Below are 9,066 nucleotides of genomic sequence, written 5' to 3' on the forward strand. Positions count from 1 at the left end.
ACTGAGTTTGAATGAAGTTTAATTTATACCCACCACATAAATTAATAAAAATGAGAAAGATTGGAAAAAAACAATGCTTAGCACTATTAACGGTAGGTTAGGTTTTCATTCTTGAATTCATGAATTTTGCCAAAATCAGCCAAGAAAATTGAATTAATGTTCATATTAAATTTAATAAAATTGGAGACTGTATAGTATACGGTCATCTCTGTCCGATAGAAAACTCACGGCGAACTGTGCCACGGTGAAATGTTGTACGTACAATTTACATGTAACCATGCATAATATGGATCATTTCAATTCTCAGCTAATGAATTATTTTAAGATTATTATTGTTTGCTTTGAACAGTCTTATTTTAGACTTTAATTCTAATCTTCTTAGATAGGTGGAAAGGTGAAAGTGATGTCCCGATTGAGATAGTAGGTATTCGCCTTATGTATAAGGCAAGAAAGGTCAATATGCTTTAGTCGTAACGCCGTAAGTAGTTAAGTAAGCATGGTGAATAATTAAAAGCAACATTAAGACGAAACGTAAAACATGCAGGTAACACGAAAATACACTTCCGTGAGTAGTGTATTATAGTATTACTTTAGGTCAGTAAGTACCTATTATATACATACGGGAACTTAGACTATAATTATATACATCAGGAATAATAAGACCTTTACTATAATAGTGCAGGATCCCATAGACTTTTCGTATACATAATATGCGGAACGCATTCTGAAAATTGGAATAGGTTCTAGGGGTCACAAAGATATATAATTTCGATGTTGCCAGGCGATATATGATCCACTATTGAGTCTATTGATTTCCTACAACTTGGCTATGAGTAACGAGAAAATAATTTGTATCCAAGACAAATGACGAATGAACCTCTACCAAATTATTTATTTAAACCATGCAAATGTAATTCTAACTGCCGTACATTACCATGTAGTTATAAGAAATTGGCTTTGACGTGTATATCATTGTGCATATGTGTAAGTAGTGTTTGTAAAAACTGTCATCATGATACTTAAAGCAGTTTGAACACTTGACTTGTTGTTTCTTGTTTTTTAATAGATGTGTACTTAGTGTGGTTAGTGGTTATCGTTATTTCATTTATTCACCTACCTATATTCAATTCAATTTTCAATTCAATTCAATTTATTTATTTTACATATTGTGGACATTACAAATTATAAGTTTCAGACGTTCACAACATGCCATTTAGAAACAAAGAAATATTATTAAAACAGTTTTATGTACATAACACAAGAGATAGATCAGTATTAAGTTATTCTACAGTATAAATGTGTAAAATACAAAAAATATTAAGTATATAGGTACAAGGAAGTACACGGGATAAGTTAAGCAGACCCTATTTTAAGAATTTAAAAAACAACGTCCACCTAAATTCATCCTCACGTAAGTGGAATATATCAATATCCGAAGTGATTTCATTAAACATGGTTATTGCCCTCCCAATTGGCATTACTAATGGCAGGTTAGTTCTGCACCGTGGGAGAACAAACAACGGATGCCCTCGATTCCTAAGGTAATTATCAGAGACACACAAGCCAACACCACCAAGAATGGCAGAGTTCACATTAACGCCGCGTATAAGTCTGACAAAATATGTAGCTAAATAAAGATCCCTTCTAAATTTTAAGCTACAGTATGTAAGCATCCCTAAGAGAAAATCAGTCGGATAGAGCCACGGATAATATCCATACAGCCGAAAGTAAAGGAGTCTTCAAAATTTCTTTTGGACTCTCTCCACCATAAGGCCGTACTTCAACTGATGCGGGGCCCAAACGACAGACCCACTCTCAAGTCTGCTTCTAACTAAGGAGTTATAGAGAATTTTTAGTACCGCAATATGCCGGAATTATACCGCATATGCAACCTACACTGTTTCTGGATTAACTATAATAATACAACTAATGTCATATGCATATATATAGTAAAGGAACCAATCTGGGTAATTCTATACAAAAAGGCTACTAAATAAAATAATTTAAGCTAAGGAGGATCCTAAGAATCGATAATTTTGAACAAATGTACTGCACACCCGCTATTTTTATTTTTTCAAATGGGACGAACCGTTCTACGACCATGCCGATGGCATGGTACAATTATTGCGTTTTCTTGGTTTTATTGAAGAACTCAGAACAATTTTTGGTGGGTTAAAAGAAAAAAAATTAAAACCTCATTAAAAAAAAATTACCACTAATATCGCCTGGCAACATCGACATTATAATATATCTTTGTGACCCCTAGAACATATTCCAATTGTCATAATGCGTTCCGCATATTATGTATACGAAAAGTCTATGGGATCCTGCACTACTACTACTACTAGGTACTTATTCAGTAGAAATTTCATGTAGTTTAATAATTTATTTAAATTGTAGCTTTTTATATTTTACATTATATCAAAATTTTGATGAGTAGATATAAGGTATGGTTTCATTTCATAATTTACAATTTATTAATATTTTACGTCTGTAACTCCCTAGTTAAGTAAGGTAATATTATGCCTAACATTGCTAATGAAATCGTAACAGGCATTTCGATGCTAATATATAAACTAACCAAAACTAGGTGAATAGCAAATATTTTGGCAATTTGACTGTTAATTTCCTTTTCTTTTTTGCTTAATATGTTTCACGCCATATTAGCTAATAAACCAAACCGACACGGCAGAGCCAAATTCACTGACCGCAAAAATAAATTATTTACTAGACATACAAAACAAAGTGTAATAAACAATAACATTAATCAAATTAGCAAAACAAAAAGAATGGGATTGCTTTGTTTGGTTTCATTCAATAAACCCAAAGTAATCATTTCAAAATATTGAAAAAGTTTCCTACCTACACAACAGTGGCAAAGAGTAGAGGTAGGCTGATATAATTCGACATAAATGATGCACACTAAACTTTGTCAGTCATATTTATTTGTTTTCATTAAACTAAGTCTACAATTTACAGATGGTGTTGGTTAGATTTTAAAAAAATCAATTAAACCCTGCCTAAACAAAACCATAATAGTTTTGGTATCCTTTGGGCATCTAAAAATTCGTAAATCTAAAAAATCTTAACACCACTGCACATGGATGTACTGAAATAATGACATTCTAAAACATTAGATCGAGAGGTTTAAAAGAATACTATTTTATGTAATAAAAACACTTTATGCAGTCGTCAAATGTTTATAATAAATATAAAAGATAACAAGGTTCCAAAATTATAAATAGATTATCTACAACGTTTAAGGAATGTTCAGGCTAATACTTTGAAAATACCATAAAATCTCAATTTTGACCTACGTTGGGCATGTGGGCCGTTAAGGGTGAAAATGTAATAATTTTATGTATTTTACAAAAATAAGTGTATTAAATTGTTTTGTTATGTACCTACCGAGTTCAGGTGGTTAAATAGAATAACACAGTCTTGGGACACGCATACATATTAATGTTAAATAAAATTTAGATTTAATACGTCACGTCATAAACATTATTTTTTTACTACTCGTATGATTCCGATTAGTTTCATATAATCTTTAAAAAATATATTAAAAGTAAATAATATTATGTTACTTTTTAATAATTTACGAATCGGAATGAAATATTTCATTTATCCACAAGACGGGCGATAATCCAGGGGGATTTAACGAACACGAGCAGCGATCCGGTGCTCTCTTGTCCATTTCGAGCGCTAGTAACGAAAGAAATGTTTACCTAAATGTTAAATGATTATTTAAAATCATTTTTATTTTGGTAATATTTGTTACAATAAATCGGCTATCGGCTAATAAAAAAATGTCATCATAATGTTCTTATTCAAAAATAAAATACAACGGAAAAGATAAACCAATGTTATAATCGATCAGTTAAATTCGCTTGACAAACAAAAACGTTGTTTACCACACATGATGAAACGTGGTGTTATTTATTTTGGGTTTTGAATCTAGACGTTCGGTAGGGTTGAATTGTTGAATATTATCAAATATAGAACGATCAATATTCAAGTAATTAGCGCAAATAGTGAAAAACGTGTATATTTTAGTAAGTATTTAATTCATTATATTATATACAGTAAAGTACATTTATATCACTTACAATCACAAGATAAGTACCTACGCGAAGTATTTCAATGGGTTACATGTAAATTGTACGTAAAACATTTAACCGTGGCACAGTTCACCGTGAGCTTTCTTATCGGAAAGAGATGACCGTATAGATTCAATATGAACATTAATTCAATTTTCATAGCTGACTTTGGCAAAATTCATGAATTCAAGAATGAAAACCTAACATAACCTAACAAATAATCCAGTATATCGCCTATTTTCAAAATCTGTTTGGTGCTGGCTTCTTGTAAAGTGTAAATCGACAAAAACCGTGCTTTATTTAGACATGAATTTTATGTCAGTACTATACGACCCAAAGAGGTTGGACGGTCTTTAAGGCTGTACCTCAGTTGAGGCATGGTGTAAAAAATCGTGGCTAGGCGATGCGCGGATTACGGGTCGCGGGTGCAAATGACGCATGCCGACCGAACTATAATTTGTCATATAAATCCAACATGCGTCCATATAATGTTCTGTTTATTGTTCTATTAGTAACAATAATAATATATGCATTGACATGTTTTCTTTTTAAAGTAAATGGGTAACGTTTTTAGTCATCTTTACACGATTTAAGAATTAATACCCCCGTCGCTTTCACGAAATAATTTTTCGTATTCACACCTCGACGTGCGCTCTCAGACTGCCATCGAGTCCGAAATTTCGTCGCGCCTATAGTTGAAAATTATTTGCCGTTTCACTGAAGTATCGCTTTAATATACGGCCATATATTTCCGATACAACATTTCAGGGTGAAGTGTGATACAACGAACTGCATACGTACAAGTATCCGGACACGATTTAATTAAATAATAGTTGAAAATGTTGCTTGGATGGCGTTTTCGTACCATGATGTAGGATCTGACATGTTTGATATTAGAAACAAATTGTTTAATTAGAAGTAATTAATAATATAAGTAAGTACGTCTAATCACTCTAATCTATTATTTTCCAGTTTGTATTGTAAAGTATTACGTAAAAAAGGCTTTGTTTTTTATTTAAGTGTCCCTTTAGCGTAGCACCCCATAATAGGAATAAAATTTAAAGGCATTCGGGTGAAGAATCTTGTCATAAAAATCGAATTGATGTTGATAGCGATTTATATTAACACACTTTTCATCACAAATAGATTCTCACCTTTTGCTAATAATCAATTTTGCCACAGGTAATGTTGTGTTATCTAACCGCTGCAGGTAACCGCCGACACATCCATAACAAAGGTAGAAAATACCCCATACGAAACCCAAGAAACACACAGAAACCGCGCGGGTTTTTTGACTCATTTAAGAATGAGACTACTTGCAATCTTTCATGGAATAACTCAATACAATTTTAGACTTTAATATACTTAGGTAAAACAATTATGACAACCAATTAAATATACCTATACGTAAATATATGAGATTATCAAAGACAAATTATAAGATATATACAGTGGCGAGTTTAGTGACGTAGAGGCCCGACCCACTGACTGATTTTGAGACCCCCCTACGATAAAAAATGAGGAATCTAATTTTAATTTTTCAAATAAATCAATGCATTCAAACAATTTTTATTTTTCATTATCTAGATACCTACATAAAGTCCCTTCAAGTTAATTTCAAATAAATCGATGTCAAAGATACAAATTTACATAGATGGTGCATGTTTTTTGTTTTGTTCACTTTTCTCGTATATATTTACTTAATTAACCTATTTATACTAATATATATCATATAATCAGGAGCTATTAGAAGCCCTACTTTTATGCAGGGATTAGCTATGCTTTGGGCAATACATATTTTCCACGCAGTTTATGAGAAATATATATCTTTTTTTCAAATTTCAATATAATTTAATAACTGAGTACTTAGCAGGTTTTAACTATCGGAGGCCCCCTTTTAATTTTTCTCTCGAATCGGTTGTGACGTGTTGCGTTAGGGAAACGCGCATCGGGATATATTATATTAGATCAGTGAAGTGTAGTCCATAGATGCTGCAGATAAGGTGCATCCCCACAAATATTGGTAGAGTTATATGTACTACAAATATCGTGTAGGTATTTCTTATGCAATCGTTCTGTTAATTTGACTTGAATTCACTTGTTCTTCAGGTTCTATTTTATTAAAATTATGTAGCTAAATATTTTTAGAATATATCATAGCCACCATGCTGTACTGTGCATACTTACTATCATAAATAAAAATACGATTGAAAAGTATAAGCTATCATTTTTTAATTTAACATTCATGGATGTTTTATAAGCAGTTGTTACAATATAATCAAAATGTATATATATATGACACAACATGGAACTGACCGCATTATTCCAGGAAATAAAAATGTGGTCTATGTTGCCATCTATTTTTATCATCATTAAATATTTGTTTAGGGAAATATAATTGACACTAAAGGGGATGGCAGTCTGCCTAAGAGCTGCACTTTGCCTAGGGACGTCACTGTACCAGTCAAGTAAGAACCATTTGAAATAGTATTAATTCTGGACGAGGAGTAATTTTTGTTACCCATGAACTTGGTCCCTTATCAATTCTCAGTTTTTCGATTAGTCACCAATACTATTTATTGTCTACATCGACCCCAGGGGCAGATTTAACTATTCTTACGTGATACTCTCCAACACAGTGACGTCACATGGGGGTACGCAGGTCAAACGTTGCGTATGGGCGGCACATGGAGGAATGAATACAATAATGAAAATTTTGAGAGCAAAGGCAATTTTTCATGAAGCAATACATGCTGTCACTTCATTACAAACTATCGACTGTATAACTAGTGTAGTACCCATTGTAACTTTCCGCCTAGGACGACTCCAAATCTGTTAGCGCCGCAGGCCTCCACATACTTATAACCACCACTGTTTTAGTAGGTTTCTTAGAAATGCTCTAATTCTCAGTGGATGGGCTGTATTGTTAATTTAAAGGTTTTTTCGTTTATTCAGCCGAAAACCTAACTTGTAGAAAAGTTGAAACTAAAAATTAAAGTGGACGGTAGGTATTCTAAGTCTGGTTAAGGGCGACACTTTGCTTAGGGTCGTAACTGTTCAAATGCTATATGATTATAAATTAAGGCTATACTTCAGCTGAGGCATGATCTAAAACGATCGTGACTACGCGACGCGCAGATTGTGCAAACGACGCGTGACGAACAAAACATAATTTGTCATAAAAATGCGTCCATTTAATGTTATGTTTATTGTTATGCAAGTAATAATAATAATATATTCATTGACATGTTTTGTTTTTCGAGTAATTACGTATCGTTTTTTAGTAACCTTTACACGATTTAAGAATTTATTCCTCCAACGCCATCACAAAACAAATTGACGTGCTCACAGGTCGACCATCGCTCTCCGACTGGCAACGCATGCAAAATTGCGTCCCACCTATTGCTGAAAATTATTTGCCGTTTCACTGAAGTATGCTCTTAAGTCAAAATGGAAAATATTATAGGGGTTTACTTTAATAAACACATGTCGTTTATTGGTGACACTTGGTCGATTGGACACAGGGAAAGGGCAATAGGAAATAATTATTTGATTTTAAAGATTGTTTTCTGGACACAGGTTCCAGATATGACAAGATAAATCAACTTAAATGATTTGTTGTTTTGAACGCAATTGTTGATATTATTAATATTTAATTATGTACGTCTAGCAGTGTGTAGTTTTGAAATCACACAAGAAGTTTACCTTACGATTTCAATGCAATTCCGCTGATAAGAGAACACAAACTCGTTGATAACACATTAATTTCACCTCTCGGAGCAAATAGTGAAATACACCTACAATCAAAACACGCCTGAGTTTATGTACACAACAAAAATGAATGACAAACTTGGCATAAATTTATTTTTCGCCAGCGAACAGAGATCTATTTCCAACTTATCACTCCACGGTCGAGTTAAAACTTCGAAATGAAAACTTTAAATCGTCGGCACAGGCCTCGGGAATATACGCGAATTTTTAGTGTCCCGTTATGCAGGGCACAGAATCGTGTTACCGCTAATTGTCACCGTCGTTTGTCATTGATTAGTGAGGACAACACATCACGAGTGCCTTGTATTTGACATAAGCGATACAAACGAAAACGGCAACGGTTCGCGAACACCCATCCAACGACAAGGCAAAGCAAATACTGGGATTTTTTAACGCTTTCTGTGCTGATCCGAGACATTTCTCGCATTTTACCGTAGTTGTTATCCAGAATAATCACGCTATGTTAATTTTTTTTACAGTATACCATTTGAAACAATATTTTACATTCAAACTTAGAAGGATTTGTTGGCTTATACTGGTATTTTGCATTAAGAACGGAACTCTTTGTGAGTTCTGGTTGTATAAAGGTATGGCTGAGGCTACGACAGACGTCCGTGGGCCAGTAAGCGCATCAGGGACTTTCAAACGAAGTCAATTAAAAATAATATTAGGTAGGTACAATGAATTTAAATAAACATAATATAATATATCATTGTGTTTCTAGACAGAAATACTCCTAACTTAATAATTTTCTAAATTGAATCGGTAATGATTAACATAATGCAACTTACTTTAGTGTTTTTCCCAAAGGGTCCAATAGTCTTTTGACTGTGCATAGTATGGTATATTATATCAGTGGCGAAGGGTGACTTTTGGAAAGAGGTAGACTGTGGAGACATGATAAAAAGAACATACTTGTCAGGTTTACTTACGATAAATAAGAAGATAATACGATATTACTACTAATGAATAGGTACACACTAATGACAACAACACACTAATTTAATGAAACTTCAAAAACTCACTGACGACATAAAATTAAGCGATCAGTTTAAATTAGGTATTTTTTCAAAACATTTATACACATCAAAAATCATTAGATAAAACCTTTTTTTATTTTTAAAAACAGTCTATGTTTATTAATATTCAATTAAACACCATAGAAATTATTTTTTAAATTATTTAATATCGTTTG

General features: G+C 32.9%; 1 protein-coding gene across 1 annotated transcript in view; it reads right to left on the reverse strand.

The window, feature by feature from the left end:
• Positions 1-8,230, reverse strand: part of Trpm (transient receptor potential cation channel, subfamily M) — a 610,587-nt gene extending 602,357 nt beyond the window's left edge. The window contains exon 1 of the mRNA XM_085944074.1: positions 7,902-8,230. The gene's annotated coding sequence lies outside the window, so the exon portion shown is untranslated. The remainder of the gene's footprint in view (positions 1-7,901) is intronic.
• Between the last annotated feature and the right edge of the window lie 836 nt (positions 8,231-9,066).

This window comes from Rhyacophila brunnea, unplaced genomic scaffold, assembly GCF_057557595.1.
Source record: "Rhyacophila brunnea isolate RB1 unplaced genomic scaffold, BYU_Rbru_1.0 scaffold_16, whole genome shotgun sequence".
In the NCBI taxonomy this organism is placed as follows: domain Eukaryota; kingdom Metazoa; phylum Arthropoda; class Insecta; order Trichoptera; family Rhyacophilidae; genus Rhyacophila; species Rhyacophila brunnea.